The following is a 17,363-nucleotide window of genomic DNA, read 5'->3' on the forward strand; positions in this document are numbered from 1 at the left end:
AAAGCAAAGAAATTGTGTTAAAAATAAAACATGCATAATACATGTTATGTTTTTTGTACTGGTGTATATCAAAACAATCTGCCACATACAGTATCACTGCAGATTTTTTATGGAGTACAGTACAAGCTGATCACCAACAGCATTTGCCATTGGCACAAAGGCTAAAATTCTGAAACTTTTCTCAAACAATCACAACATTCTTCGATATCCTGATGTAGACACATTATTTTTATATTTTTTGCATCTAACTACACTTAACATTAACCAAAAGAGACCTTTTTGATTCTAAACAGAGCAGGGGTGTCCATTACCTATGATGCACTGCCACCCTTTCTGCTTCTCATCATCCTAGAATAGGATCCGGCCCACCAAAACAATTTAGTGGAGTGTACAAAATTACATTTTTTTGACTTGGGTGGAAAGAATAAAGCCTTTTCCCAAAAGAACTGGGCACAGGTACAATATACAGCTGCCAGTCCATCATAGGGCCCATTCACACCATCACACTTGGGCAAATTAATCCAACACAAATGTCTGGAGAGGTTTATATGGAATTTGAAGAGTCGTCTTACAATAGGCACAGGATGTCATACATCTGTAAAGCAGAGGTGTTGCTTTAACACACAGGAATAAAATGGTTTGTGGGCGGAAAAATATATTTATATATATTACTGATATTTCCCTTTATTACACTGCAATGTTACCATTAACATTAACCATTGTGCAATATAAATTATATGAAGCAACATCTCTGTAAATAACGCTGTTTTTCCCATTTGAAACGCTGTACAATATAAAACTAATAAGAGCAACAAACTGTAATAGTGAGTTTAGATTCATTTGCTTATCTCATGCACTCTTTTCCTGTACATATTTGTACAACTGGTGCACAAACGGATTAAGGGAGCAGCGGCTCTGGATACTAAACTGAGCCAATTCTTGGGAATAATCTATAGACCTTGGGGTTTACAGTCCACTTCTTGAGCCAGAAGACCACATTGACTGTATGATGTTTCACCAACACCAAATTATTACAAGCAGGAGAGGATGAACGACCACAACTTAATCTTAGATTTTACTTCTAACTAGATTTTACACACTCAAACAGTTAATGTCGCTAACAGTCAATTATCACTTTTAAATACAAAAAATCATTATTTCTTATTCTCTTAAAAGAACATTATTAAAATGTTGGGCTTCCTTTTGGCTAAAGAGCGAATTATTCTTTGTGAAAAATATATATTGCCAATAAATTTATTTTGTAACAGACAACAGCAAATAAGCTTTTCTAAACTCTGATTTAGTAAGCGCAGTCTACCGTACACAGAGCGCAAAGTGAACGGCTGTCCGTGGGCATGTCGTAATTACTTGCATTTGCTGTTACTGTAAAGTGTACGTGTAGATCCCTACACGGTGTTCGAGGCAACACGTACTCTGAGAAATTTCCGCAGCCAACTAGTTTGTGCAAACAGAAAAAAAAAGCAGCCCACAATGTCCGGGGGCAAGTCGTGACGGCGCTTAAGAAACTTTTTTGTTTGCCTGTCTTGCTCCAGGCTACGAAAACTAGATAATCTTCGACAGGTTGGTGCATCCAGTTCGGTACTTACTATTGAAGCAACCGCCTCCGTAATTCGCTTTTTCACTTGCTCAGTCTCAGGCAGGCCGCCACGCTCATGTCTGGCCAAGAGTACCTTTACTCTGCAGCACTACGTACATAAAAAGAATTAGAGCCACCTCTCACCTGCTTGCACAAAGTAAACCCTGGGCTCGTCAGTCGATCGTTCCACACCAAGAGGAAACTGAGAAACCTCAACAGCAGATCGCCGCTCTCTGCCTCTTTATTCCTGTCTGTAGTTCCTCCTCGGTCGGCTCGGTGTTTGAAGTCAAAAACCGCACAGCAGCACAAATCCGCACCCACAGTTGCTCTCCTCCCCGACTACGTTCCTGACCGCTCCCTGTGTCCATAATCCAATACACGCTTTACGTGACGTTGCAATGTACTGACTCAGAGAGGGTGGGAGGGCACAAGTGCGCATGGTGGGCAGTAAAATGAAAGAACCTCGATCGTATCATCACAGCGCGGATTAGTTTTTGATTTAAGCAAAACATTTTTAAACGAACAGCTGCTTTATCTGCAGCACACATACACACAATTTTGTAATAAATTTTATTGATGTCAAAAACAAATAGGCAACAAAAAAGGAAAGACAAAAATGACACATAAGTAAAAGTTTAGCTCAATTAAATTTAGTTCTAAAATAACATTGTGGAGATTTATATCAGTCTGAACGGTTACTAGAACAAGCAGAACTTTGGCCGTGAAGTACAATATTCACAATGATGTAACTATTTTGTTTTTGTGATTTTTTTTAAGAAGTCAAGCAAAGTGACACCTTTTATTGCCTAACTAATTAGTTTACAATATGAAAGCTTCCGAGGCAGTTCAGGCCCTTTCTTCAGGCAAGATTTTTCGAGAAATCAAAAACGTAAATTATGATACCATGACCAAGAAATTTTCAGTAATAACGATAAAACAACCTTTAATCCAGCGATTACACCCACCCCGCAAATGCAAGGTAATTGGTATTAAGTATCATGTTGCCGAGATGCAACATCCATCTGTCCATCCATTTTAGTCAAATAAATTGCTGGGACCGACAGCCACAAAGGGACCCTGGACGGGACAACAATTAATCTCAGGCGAATGCGCACACATGGGTCTTTGTAAAGTATACTGTACAGTCCATTAGGCGGTTTATATGATTCGAGGTAACGAAAAATGTGATTACATCTTTTAGCTATAAGAAAATACAGAATTTGAACTATTTCACAAAAACTTCATTTACTCCCAAAGGACAAAATGTACACTTTCGGGCAGCAGTTATTTATTATAATACTGATAACACATAACTTTTTGTTTGCAACTGGGAAACGAATTCTGCGTTATTGAAATTTCATTTTATAACGTTTAGAGTTATATTTATTAAACAGATCATAAGTTCAAACATTTTCAGACTACTAAATATTATTAATTACGGAATATTCTTATATAACTTATTTTGAAAAATCGGCATTTAGTGTTCGTCCCATTTGTAACAATTCATTGTATACGAGTAGACCATATAGAGGCGTATTGTTTGGCGAAATGACCGTTTTGAGTCCGAATGCTCCTCGGTGTTGTCAGATTTCTCGTGTTCCCCGTGTGTGTTTCTTTTGTGTCCTCCCACATTAAAAATACACGCACATTAAATATAGTTCATGATTGGCAAACGTGCCCTGAGATGGTTTGGTGCCCACTCCTGTTGTCTTCGTTCTCCGCCCCAGACTCCTTCTTTTCGTGAGACTATAATGACTATAATACTACATGTTAGTTTGAAAATTAGTGGATGGAATTGCCCAGCCTCGACACCGCCATTTCGGCTCCAGAATTAAACCTTGCCGGAGTCGCCGCCTTAGCGCACTGATTCCTGGGAAGGAGCACACCAAAGTGTACTGGCTTGGGGACAACCAGCAGCGTTTCCGTCAAATAGGAAAACCCATAACGTTTGAGTGCACTGAGACGCTTGAACGTGCAATCTATGTTTAACAACATCGTTTTTTAAAATAATCTTAACCGTTTATAATCTTTCATATATAACGGCTATATTATAATTATAACCTATATATTCTGCATAGGTATTTTAACATGAATAATGGAAGTACATGAGCGCCGTACTTTCAAGTGAGTCAGGCAGGCTATTTGTGTTTATGAGCGCGTCATGATTGCATTTATTTCTCTGTGCACCATTAAAACCATTCAGTCTGTTTGACCAATTGACTAATTATACTTACTTCTACAGGGGGTCCAGATCTAATTATGCAGATCCAGATCGTCTGGATGACTTTGATTTATGCGGGGACGATTGCAGTTCGGCGCAAATACGATTCTTTATGTCGCACACTTCTCGATGGTCCGGGATTTTTCGGGTGATTTTCTATGTAATAAACTTAATAAGTTATAGCGTAATGAAAATTGGATAATTAGATCTGGACCACTCTATACAATAAATTTCAGAGATTATTCCCAGCCAGGAACAACCGTTTGCTACCTGGTGACTTTTTCACCATAAAGGGAATGGATCATTAATCCTGCCAAACCTGCCGTTGATGGTTTGGAATTGGGAGTATGAATGAGAATTGGCAGCCATTGCTTGAGTTCTACACACTTCACAATCTGGGCATCACCAACACCTTCTTCCAGGCCAAGCCACAACAGGTCTCCTGAAGACATCCTTGCTCCAAGCACTGGCACCAGCTAGATCTGGTTATTACCAGGCTGTGCCTGCTGAATAACATGCTCATGATGTGCTAGTTCCAGAGTGCTAACTTGCGATATACAATGTACAGAGACAGGCCATCAGGGGAAATGCGAAATACTCAGGATCCCAGCAAAGCCAACAAGTTTGTAGCAGGTCTGGAAAAGGCACTCTCCACAAAGCTGCCTGAAGGAGATTCCAAACACAGATAGAACCACATGGGGGGCACACTCCTCTGCACAGTACTTCAGATGTTGAAGAGGAAGTAAGGCAAGTCTTAAGACTGATGTGAAGCCTACTTTACAGAGCTCAGAACTGTGATAGAAGAGAAACGCACAGGCCTGCTGCAACACAAGCAGTGCCCAACAAAAGCAACCTTGCTAGCCTCAAAAACCAAAACATTTACAATTCTAAACTAAAATTTACTGGATGCATTTTGTACAAAGAACAGACAAAAAATCCATTCTAAACTAAAATTTACTGGTTGCATTTTGTACAAAGAACAGACAGAAAATCCCAAGAGTCTGGAACAATATGAAACTGACCTTCCACACCAAGATGGCTGTCTACAGTGCCTATATGCTCATCACTCACCAGCTTTATGGCAATGAATCCGGGACACTCTATTACAGACAAAAATACCATTAAATGCCCTTCATGTGTGCAATATGAGGTGCAGCTGGTAGGACAATGTGCAGAATGAGGAGGTCCTTACATGTGCCAAGGTCCCCAGTGTTTACACCTTACCAATGCAGTGCTGACGTCTTTAGTCTGGCAGTGTCCACCAGGTGTCAGACAGAACAATCTCCAGGGATCTTTTGTACAGTGTTCTAGTTAACTGGGACCAATACATAATGTTGCCCCCCACCTCTATTTTAAGAATGTGCTCAAGTTCATGGAGACGGATGTCAATAGCTGGGAGGAATTTGCTAGTAACTGTGTTGACTGGAGAGAGGAGATACAGAGTGGAACTAGCAAAAGTGAGACCACACTGAATCAATTTGCAGCAGAGAAGAGAGTATGACAAAAACAAATCCAGGAAAAAACAACTTATTTTTGCATAGTGCTCATCACTGAGTGTGTGAACAATTCTCAGTTAAAATACAATTATAATTTATACTAATTACTAAATACAGAACTAATACACATAAAAATACAGATTTGTAAAAACCCATGGGAGAACAAGGTAGATGCTGAATAAACATAAATGGGAACCAACAATAACTGCCCATTAATTAATTAACTAATCGGTTATGACCAGTTGACAATGGAGGAGATTAAAGGATAAGTTTGGTATTTTTCAAGTCGAAGTTATTTCTTCAGTAAACATGGTATACTGTATATGTATTCACCACACAAAATTGTGTTCTAAAATTAAGCGCTTTTTATAAATTAAAAAAAATGTCTTGCCCACACTTGCTCTTTACAATGGAGAGTATAGGGCAGTGTTTCCCAACTTCAGTTCTGCAGGGACCGTTCAGAAAAAAAATTGGTTCGGAAATATATAAATTGGTTCAGATACATTGGTTTTAATACATCCATTCAGATATATATATATTGGTTCAGATATATACTTTGGTTGGGATACATCCATTCAGATATACAGTATACATTGGTTCAGATTCATTGGTTGAGATATGTATAAATTGGTTTTCATAGATCCATTCTGATATATACATCCGTTCAGATATATATATTGGTTGAGATAGATCTGTTTGGATATATAGGTCGGTTCAGATATATACACTGGCTGGAATTTACGGGTAGGCACAGCATGCGGCCACCTAAGTTTAGCATCTCCCCTTTGCTTCATCATTGCTTCAATATTGTCATTATTGCATGTATTTTATACAAGTAACATATGCCTGTCTGCCATGTTTTGTTGACGGGGGTCATCGAATTTTAAAGCACTTTTTTTCCTTTCATTATTTAAAACACTCGCACAGATACCCGCCTCCTCGCCAGGAAAATATATAAAATATACAAATTTTTAACAAGTTGAGAGATGTAAACTGGTTTGAAATTATACATGTATTGCTTTATAGTTCACATAAAGTGTATGTATATTATTAAAATAATGATATAAAAATCATATAAAACAGTATAGAATCTGTGTCATAGACTTATTTTGTGTCATATTTCTTCAAAGAAGTCTTTAATTAGTTTGTTTTAAAAAAATCTTACGGCACACATGTGAACCGTTGAAAATCACTGATCTTAATCAATCAATAAATATTTGAACAGGTGCTCTAAAATATCTGTGCCTCGTAGAATTCAGTGTCCCTTCTCTTAGGTGCAATGAGATGTAATTGCTGTGGAACTCCTCTTGTTCGCGTGCCTTTGTGCGCCGATTGTTTTTTGTTTTAACGCATGCTCCGTGCAAAATGCTGTCATATCTGTTAGTAAACATGCACACGCAGCGATGTCCTGATGTCTGCGTTCTAAGGCTGCAGGTATATTAAACGCTATTGACGTTTTACCGGGGTGCTCTGTGATTGAGGGCGGTCAGTAAAGAAAAAAATTCTTCAACGGAGCTCATCAACAAAGAGACATGGATAGTAAGATTTAGTAAAATATCAGTAATAATAATACATTGCTCGACACCCAGTAACACTTTACAAAGACATTTAAAAGACAGCTCGTTAAAATAAATGTAGCAATCCATTGTCATGCTATAAGTGACAGCTTGCTCTTAAACATTTATACAGGTGGTTTTTCCTGGACATAAAAAAGGTAAAAATATCCACCGGAAAGTCATGTGAGTCATTAAAACTATTGGAATGAAATATAGTTCTATATAAATAAATAAATACATTTCCTATCACAACCACCCTTTCACCCCTGTACATTGGAGAGGGATCTCATTTTCACAGCAGGTGCAATTATCCTACAAAACTCATAGGAGTTCTGTGCACCGTTTTTCATGGGAGATTAAAACTCATCAAATGTATTTTAAAAATTTGTAGCAGTCTGTGGCATTCCTCATCTGCAGTGGTCCATTACAAAATGAACACCAGGCAGTTGAAATTGTGCATAGTTTCTTTAATAAGCCTATCAGACAGTCTTTTATAGCACTTTCATATCGAGTGTGTCTCTTAATCCCTTCTAGCAGAGGAGACACTTATTTCCACAGCTTGGTCTATGCTGTAGAAATGTGTGCACCCGTCTTCTGCTTGTAAATTAATACTGGATTTACAAAACTGTCCACAATTTATTTAAAAAGATTGAAGGAAGTCTTCTATATCACTTTTTTGTCTACTATGTCCTTACTCATCCACTGGTGGGGGCCCTCATTTCCTCATTGGAGCCTTTGCCCTCTGTTCTGTCTGCTGGCAGAGATACTAATTTTCATGCAGGCCAGAGTTAATCTTTAGAATTCTATTCTGTTCTGAAAAATTAGGCTACAATATTGAACATTTTTAATTAAAAAAAAATATCATGCACTTACACTGTCTTTTTTTAAGTATGTCTATGAAAATCGCTGTGAGTAGCCAGAAAAATGCTATATAAATGTAAGATATTATTATTATTATTAGTATTATTATTTAGGGTTTTTTTAAATCCAAATAAACCTGATAGGACTTCTTCCAAGATATGTGCCATTCTCGGGCAACAACAAAGTCAAACTGATAAGGAAATTTTGTGATCAGTTTGTTTAAAGTATATTAAGCAAAAAAGTAACTTTTCATCATCCTCTCATTTCTAATTTGGCATTTCAGGATACAGTATATACTGCAAATTTACATTTAAATTGTAACCGCTGACAATTATTTACTCGTGTGCTTGCGTTTTCCATAAAACAGCTTCAATATATGCACAAAGTAGGTAATAAAACACACAAATTCTGACATTAGCATGACTGTTGAAGGATAAACATGTATTAGAAAGTATTCTATGGAGTTTTCATAAATTAATCATTATATACCTTCTGAGGTTTCTTGATATATTTTGTAATCAGGTTTTTAAAATATTTTTTTTATTTTTACTGCCACTTCACAGATCAAAAATCCCCAACTTGTCCACTGTCAGAATAAGTCTTTTAACTTTTTTCCCTGTGTCCATTAATACATTTTCCGGGTTTCACTACCCATCTGAAAGAGTTGGCATCAGGTTGGGTGGCACTTTTAAACTGTACTAGTATGAGCAAGTGTCATTGTAGCAAGCACTAGAGTGGCGTTTCTTTCCGTCTCATTTTTTGTCTTCTGGCCCAAGCCTGTAAATCTCTTTTGTAAATGGGTGGCTTGGATAGAGGACAGATACTAACAATTTTCAAGGCTATATTAAAACAATACTAAAAGATATTTGTGTATGTGTGTTGTAGTGCCCCATGTTGTAAGTGTTTGATCCATTGAAGAAGTCAACTTAAACATAGAAAATGTACATTTTGGAGGTTTGTTTGAAGTGTTTTACATTATAACCATATTATTAATTGCTGCGTGAATATAATTTTTTCAAGGGAATGACCTTTACTATTGTCAAAAAAGACAAGCAGGCCAACAGGAGGAATATGAAAGTTATTTGTTGCATTTAGGAGACAAAGGATACTTGTAAGGAAGTTCATGCCAGTGCTACCGGTGTACATTCTGGAATTTATAAAACTGCTGATATTATTTCACAAAGCTGTTACTGGCCTGGTTGTATGCTGACATTAAAATGGCTAAGTTTTCTGATAATTATAATCATTATTTTAATTAAAAGACTATAATTGTCAGAACAGATTCAATACAATGTTTTAATATATCAGTTACTGTTTGTCGGACTCTTTAATTGACTTTTCCTACAAATGTGTATTAGTGGATATTTGGTACTTCATTTGATAAATAATATTAATGTTTCAAAGTCACATATATTTCAGATAGATAGATAGATAGATAGATAGAACTTTATTTGTCCTCAAAGGGAAAATCTGCTTCTTTTTTTTAACAAAGGCTGAATGAATAAATAAATTAATATTAATATATAATGAAAAAAACAGCCAATCCAATAACATTTTTGGATGACTAATGTTCATTCTGCAAGCAACAGTTGGGGCTCACAACTCTGAGGCAAAAGCTCAGCTGTAGAGGTGAGTGTCCCTTTGAGTGGAGAGGACAATGGGACACAGTAGACATTAAAGTGATGTAGAAGACTTTCAGCAATCTTTTACCATGGATTTCAGATAATATTAGTTATCCAGGGTTCATTTTGAAAGCAGCAGACAGTGTGCACACAAGCCCATGGATCTGCTCCAGCCATGGAAACGAGTGTTCCCTGTAGGGGATAGGATGCACAAAGTGGAGAAGATTATATAGAAAACTATACCTACGACCTTTTTAAATCAATTTTGCATAATTTTACCTCTCCGGTGTTCATTTTGTAATCAGCAGTGAGAGGGCACACATTCTATGGCTCTGCAGCAGCCATGGAAACGAGCGTCCCGACCAGTGGATGTGACATGCGTTTTCATTCCAATTGTTTTAATGACTCACAGGGCGGAGGTGAAATTTGAGTTCAACAATAAAGCCTTTCCCGTGTTTTTTTTTTTTCCTTTTTATCCCCAGAAAAAAAAACACCTGTGTAAATGTTTAAGAGCAAGCTATCACTTATAGCATGACAATGGATTGCTACATTTATTTTAACGAGCTATCTTTTTAATGTCTTTGTAAAGTCTTACTGGGTGTTATTATTACTTATACTTTACTAAATCACTATCCATGTTTCTTTGTTGATGAGCCCCAGTTGAAGAATTTTGCGGTAACAGAACATACAGTAAACACGCCAAAACGACTGAAAATACAACTGACGACTGGTATTTTTCTATACCATTTTAACAATTTTTTCTGTCCGCCGTCAATCATAGAGCATCCCGGTAAATCCTCAATAACATTTAATATACCTGCAGCCTTAGAACACAGACGTCGGCGGCTATTTTTCGTACGTGGATTACTCGTTTAGCCGGATGTAATTGTTGACGATTTGGCCTGATCCTGGATCTGTCGGTTTTTCGAAACTCTTGCTGGATGTGTTGTCATAGCAGCAGATCCAAATCCTCAAACCTGCTCGGAGCAGGTTTGTTCTATGTAAACAAGGATTAGCTCACACACTTAATCAGTTTCCGTGCATGGAATTCATTCAGTCATGGCTTCACCGTTCATGAGTGAGATTAATCAGCGCACCTCGCGCAGTTTTGATGAAATGACCACAGGTAAACGCTGTCAACGGTCCATGAAAGTAACTTAGAAACACGATTTTCTAGAATTTGTGAATTGCGCCTTCAGCGCTTCACAAACATGAATATAGTACATTTTTGACCGGTGTACCATGTCAGTCTCGGTTCTTGTTAGTTGATTAGTATCTTTTCTAAACTAATAACGTACATTAACGTATTTAAACAAAAAAGTAAAAATATTGCAGTGCATGTGCTCTTTTTAATGTACTAACTGTATATTTTTCAATAGGTTTACTTTATACATTTTAGGAGTAATGGTAGGAAATTCAGAAAATTTAGTAGAGCAGATAATGGAGAGAGAAGATATACGCAGAGCTCTCAGTGATGCTTTATCAGGAGGGAGGAAGCAGCTCAACACAAGCAGAAAACATAAGACCAGTAAACTGGAGCGTTAGGGATGAAATGAGACATCTTTTTCTCGGGGTCCACTTAGGGTTGCCACCCGTCCTTTAAAATACGGAATCGTCCCGTATTTGAGAATGAAATTGCGCGTCCCGTTTTGAATCAATACGGAACGGTTTTGTCCCGTATTTTTTTGTCATTTTTTTAAAGCAGCGTCTCATGCAAATCATCCCACACGCATTTTATGAAGATGCCTCCTTTCCTACTTTTGATTGGGTAATCCTTGATGTCATCGTTAGTTTGATTGGTCTTTTTAACTGTCCAGTGAGGAGGGCGGGTCTTTTAAGTAGAGTCTGTAAAGTGTTGGCAGAGAGTAATATTAAAAAAATGGCAGATGCTACTCCAGGTAACACCCTCGTCTTAAAGTTTCAGAGCTTAAACGCAAGCGGCTGCAAAAATACCGCAGAGAGTGGGAGGAAACAAATACTTGGCTGCAGAGTGTTAGCGGAAATTGTTATCAAGCCTACTGCACAATTTGTCGGAGAGCGTTCTGTAGGGTTGCCACCCGTCCTTTAAAATACGGAATCGGCCCGTATTTGAGAATGAAATTGCGCGTCCCTTATTTTTTTGTATTAAAAGTGGTAACCCTAGGTCCACTACCCTCACCTGGAAATACAGAAAGCAGTTTGATGAATTCTTCACAATTTCCTCGATATTTTCTAAGAAAACACTTCAAACAACAAGAAAACCTCCGAGGTAATCTCACAAATTGTAATTTATAAATAATATAGCTTTAGAACTATACCCAATTCCACGACTGTCAGCAGAGGGTCATTGTAGGAAAATGTCGAGAATTTTTTATTTCTGTGCAAAGTAAAATGACATATGGTTGCATGGTTTGTAAGTCATTATGAAACCTGGTTTGCTTCTTAAAAGAGAGTCTAAAAATTACTTTAAAGAAGACAAAGGGAAACGTAGTGCAAAAGACAAATGAGAAATAAGGAATTCCTTACAAATAAGGAATTCATTGCCTAAAATTATGATCTCATACAGAAGCAATGTATTATTTCTAGTTTCTAAAAAGTAGATGTATGGACATCAAAATAAATGCTGAGTGCGTTCCCAATTGTTTGACAGACCTGCGTAAACAACCTTTACCAAAATATTCTTTCAGAACACTAAAAGTATTCTGTGTTTGAAAATTGTAATTTGCATACAGGTGAAATGTCTACAGTCATGTTAATGTTTATGTTTTAGTGAAATAAGCATATACTGTAACCCTTTGCGAGAGGTTGATAATATCCAGTATTGTTTCACATTTATCTTTAGAAGGATTATACAAAACAAATTGGGCAGGCTATTAATTTTGTGAACGTATTCCTCAAAATAAATTGCTTTATTTGATGCTTAATGGGAACTTCAACACGGGTTGTTTAATCTGGCTTCTGAATTATTTAAATTAATTATGTATTTTAAAATATGTTAAACAATAAACTTGTTTTAAAAATGCAATGTTATATTTTTTGATATGCTCAAAGGAAGGACTGCCATATCTGCAGTATATAAGCTGTGGAATAATGGAAGTATTTTCATTTACAGTGCATATATGCTGCATGGTTTGTTATATTTGTGGAAAGAAAATTATCAGAATACTATATTAAAGTATAATTAATATATGTTTGTATATATATACTATATATATATATATATATATATATATATATATATATATATATATATATATATATATATATATATATACTGCTCAAAAGAATTAAAGGAACACTTTTAATCAGAGTATAGCATAAAGTCAATGAAACTTATGGGATATTAATCTGGTCAGTTAAGTAGCAGAGGGGGTTGTTAATCAGTTTCAGCTGCTGTGGTGTTAATGAAATTAACAACAGATGCACTAGAGGGGCAACAATGAGATGACCCCCAAAACAGGAATGGTTTAACAGGTGGAGGCCACTGACATTTTTCCCTCCTCATCTTTTCTGACTGTTTCTTCACTAGTTTTGCATTTGGCTACAGTCAGTGTCACTACTGGTAGCATGAGGCGATAACTGCACAGGTAGGCCAACTTCTCCAGGATGGCACATCAATACGTGTCATTGCCAGAAGGTTTGCTGTGTCTCCCTGCACAGTCTCAAGGGCATGGAGGAGATTCTAGGAGACAAGCAGTTACTCTAGGAGAGCTGGAGAGGGCCATAGAAGGTCCATAACCCATCAGCAGGACCAGTATCTGCTCCTTTGGGCAAGTAGGAACAGGATGAGCACTGCCAGAGCCCTACATAATGACCTCCAGCAGGCCACTGGTGTGAATGTCTCTGACCAAACAATCAAAAAGACTTCATGAGGGTGACCCAAGGGCCCCATGTCCTCTAATGGGCCCTGAGCTCACTGCCCAGCAGCATGCAGCTCGATTGGCATTCGCCATAGAATACCAGAATTGGCAGATGCACCACTGGTGCCTTGTGCTTTTTACAGATGAGAGCAGGTTCACCCTGAGCACGTGACAGAAGTGAAAGGGTCTGGAGAAGCCATGGAGAACATTATGTTGCCTGTAACATCATTTAGCATGAGCAGTTTGGTGGTGGGTTAATGATTGTCTGGGGAGGCATATCCATGGAGGGTCGCACAGACTGCTACAGGCTTGACAAAGGCACCTTCATGGCTGCCATTAGGTATCAGGATGAAATCCTTGGACCCATTGTCAGACCCTATGCTGGTACAGTGGCTCCTGGTGCATGACAATTCCTGGCCTCATGTGGTGAGAGTATGCAGGTAGTTCCTGGAGGATGAAGGAATTGATACCATTGACTGGCCACCACACTTTCCTGACCTAAATTCAATAGAACACCTCTGGGACATTATGTTTTGGTCCATCCAATGCCACCAGGTTGCACCTCAGACTGTCCAGGAGCTCAGTGATGCCCTGGTCCAGATCTGGGAGGAGATCCCCCAACACCATCTGTCATCTCATTAGAAGCATGCACTGATGTTGTCAGGCATTTATACAAGAACACAGGGGCCATACAAAGTGCTGCGTACAATTTTGAGTTGCTGCAATTAAATTTTGGCAAAATGGACTAGCCTGCCACATAATTTTTCACTCTGATTTTTGGGGCGTCTTTGAATTCAAGGCTCTGTAGGTTGATAATTTTCATTTCCATCAAACGATGTGGCATCCTTTCGTTCCTAACACATTATCCAGTCTATATCAGTATAGATATCCAGGAGGATTTCTTTTCCCATTGAGATCTGATGTGTTTTCAAAGTGTTCCTTTAATTTTTTGAGCAGTTATATATATATATATATATATATATATATATATATATATATATATATATATATATATATATATATATAATATATAGGTCAAAAACACCAAATATTTCACACCCAGCTTTTCACAAAGATATAATACTGATTCCAAATCCAATGCATGATAAAGTGTTAAAACAGAGCAGCAAGCACATATTGCATGAAAGTGGGCACATCTTGAGTGCATTCGAGTTTTATAAACACTGGGATAGCACAACTGTAAAGGAAACAATTCGTGAAGCTTTCTGTGGAAAAATACCATAAGATGTCAGGTATGTGTTTTATACAGTTTGCTCTGTAAAATGCAGTAACTGAGTTGTCTTTCAAAATCACAACTTCAACCTTAGTGTCACATTTTTCCCTGTATACTGTAAAGTGAGTTTGTAATTGTAATTGTTATTTTTATGTTCAAAGGACAAAATAGTAGGTAATTGATGGAGTTCTTTTGAAGTTTGTTCCACATTAGCACACATGGAGTAGTTTAATTTCACATAAATGTGTATATATAATTTGGCAGACTTATTAATTTTAACAAACAGGCATAGAAATGTTAACTTTGTAAATATTTCTATGGTCTACAGTATATTACAGTTAAAAATTGTGTTTTTGTTACTGTCTAGTTTTCAGATTTTAATAGGATGTGGAAACAAACTAGTTGAACCCACATTGTCTGAAACACAGCAACTTAATAGTCTGATGATACATAAAGTGTTTCACCAGGAAGCTATTTACATCAGACCTTCAAAGGCATTGATTGTGAGTAAAAATTTACTTTCTGTTTAGTTGTCAGTGTTCTATCATGTAGGAGTTATGTGATATTTTAGTTTTGTTATTATGATGGCAAAAGATCTTGTAATAGTTAAGAACAAAATATGCCTTTGGCACAGTACTGTAAAGTCTACAGGCCTCTTTTCTGAACTAGTGAATGAATGGATATAACAATTGGGCAACTTTCATTTCATTATTATTATTTTTGTTTTTTAGGAATGTACTACATGCAGCGAAAATGAGGATATCATGGTAGACTCAGAAAACTGCATAACCAGTACACCACAGTCTAAACCGGAAAGCAAAACACATTCTGGGCAAAGAGTTGTAAATGAAGTTGTTTATATTTCAGATTCCCAGTATACACATTCAAGACAGTGACAAAATAACCTTAACAATCAGTGATGCTGCATTGCCTGAACCAACAATTTTGCATCAAAAATCTTCAGCTGCATCAAACATCAATTGTAGTATTGCAGTTTGTTCAGAAATAAGTGGAGGCCATTCAACAAATATTGGTCATGATCCAGTTTTTATCTTATCCTCCAGCACTACATCCTATACTGAAGAGCCACAAGATTCAACAATTATTTCTGAAAATGTGCACACTTTGATGGTTGAACATGTTTATGCAAACTACGTCTAGTGGTTACCAGATGATGATGACAGCTCTGTGAATTCAGATGACATCAATGTAGCTATAAATGCCAGCTTGGGAGACCAAATGATGTATGTCATTTGATATAAAAAAGTCATTGCAAACAATGTGTATTTTTTGAATTTTAAAATGTATGCCTTTATAATGTACTGGAAGTTAATAAATTACTGTAAGTTTATGATAACATTTAATGTGAAATTAGTAACTTTCTCACACTAAAGTTCCATCCATCAATTTATTAACCTGATTAATCCATCTTTGGGTTGCCTAAGCCAATGTGTGTTTTAGTAGCATTGTTCAAAAAGCAGGTGGATGGGGTGTCATACATATACCCAGGGCTGATTCAGAGTCACCAGTCAACCCAACATTTTGGGCATATTCTTGGCGTGTGGTAAGAAAACCAGAGAAGTGGAATTAGCTGCATTATCCATCCATCCATTATCCAACCCACTATATCCTAACTACAGAGTCACAGGGGTCTGCTGGAGCCAATCCCAGCCAACACAGGGCACAAGGCAGGAAACAAACCCTGGGCAGGGTGCCAGCCCACCACAGGGCACAGCTGCATTATCTTGTAGTGTATTATTTATTTAGGTTGTGGAAAAAGTGCTATGTTTTTGTACAGAATATATTACCATTACTTTCTAAATTTGTATTTTTCTTTTTCTTTTCTTAAGGAGTAATCAAGTGGAAAAGACAGCTTGTGATAGTCTCCAAGAATTGGCTCAAAAGATCACTACGTGCTCAACGTCAAAGCTACATATAAATCGTCATAATGTATGGGATGGGGCCATAAGAGGGTTAGAAGAAAAACATTTAGTCCATACAACAGCCTTTGTGTAAAATTCTCTGATGATTTTGGAAAATCGGAGGAGGCCATTGACCTTGGTGGGCCAAGAAGAGAATTTCTACAACTTCTTATGGATCATCTAGAACAGGGGTGTCAAACTCCAGTCCTGATGGGCCGCAGTGGCTGCAGGTTTTCATTCTAACCATCTTCTTAATTAGCGACCAGCTTTTGCTGCTAATTAACTTCTTTTAATTAACTTGACTCAGGCCCTTTAGTTGTTTCTTTTTCCTTAATTAGCAGCCAAACAATAACGAGACACAAAAGCCGCCACATCACACAATATCTGAACATAAAGAAAGGTGACGGTCTCAGTAAGGTTGATCTCTCAACTCACCAAAACACTTTGACGATGTTCTTATGCAAAACAGAAAATCAACAGGAAATGTCTGCTGTGGCAAAATGAGAGCAACAACAAGCTGTGGAATTAAATAACGGGTTTAATTAACAGCAAGAATTGGCTCCTCATTAAGAAACTGGCTGGAGTTTGAAGCCCCAGTTTAGCTGGTCGTCTGATAGCTCGTTTCACGTCTCATTTCTGTTTGGCTGCATTTTTAAGAGGAAAAGAATCAATTCAGAGGACTGAATCCTTCTAACAGGGCTATTTAAAATGTGAATTAGCAGTGAAAACTGGTCACTGATTAGTAAAAGGGTTAGAATGAAAACCTGTAGCCACTGCGGCCCTCCAGGCCTGGAGTTCGACACCCGTGATCTAGAACAATCATCTCTTTTTGAAGGCCAATCAACTTCCAAAACCTTGTCACTGAATTCCGCTGGTATGTGAAATTTTAAGTATTCTTTATTAGTTTAATGCTACTTTTTATATTGCTTGATTAAATATGCTGTAGTGTTTTATTGAGAATGCTATATGTTTGAATTATATGAATTATGTTTACTTTTAAATTAAAATACTTACA

At 37.3% G+C, this 17,363-nt stretch overlaps 1 protein-coding gene and 1 long non-coding RNA gene across 2 annotated transcripts in view; one reads left to right on the forward strand and one right to left on the reverse strand.

The window, feature by feature from the left end:
- The window catches only part of LOC120535839 (CD151 antigen-like), a 145,327-nt gene extending 143,351 nt beyond the window's left edge, over positions 1 to 1,976 (reverse strand). Inside the window, exon 1 of the mRNA XM_039763954.1 lies at positions 1,742 to 1,976. The gene's annotated coding sequence lies outside the window, so the exon portion shown is untranslated. The remainder of the gene's footprint in view (positions 1 to 1,741) is intronic.
- Positions 1,977 to 11,234: 9,258 nt separating this feature from the next.
- LOC120518713 lies at positions 11,235 to 16,534 on the forward strand. Its single transcript, XR_005631285.1, has 4 exons — positions 11,235 to 11,601; positions 14,794 to 14,929; positions 15,158 to 15,670; positions 16,277 to 16,534. It is a non-coding gene; the product is annotated as an uncharacterized LOC120518713 (long non-coding RNA).
- Positions 16,535 to 17,363: the final 829 nt, after the last annotated feature.

This window comes from Polypterus senegalus, chromosome 1 (genome assembly GCF_016835505.1).
Source record: "Polypterus senegalus isolate Bchr_013 chromosome 1, ASM1683550v1, whole genome shotgun sequence".
In the NCBI taxonomy this organism is placed as follows: domain Eukaryota; kingdom Metazoa; phylum Chordata; class Cladistia; order Polypteriformes; family Polypteridae; genus Polypterus; species Polypterus senegalus.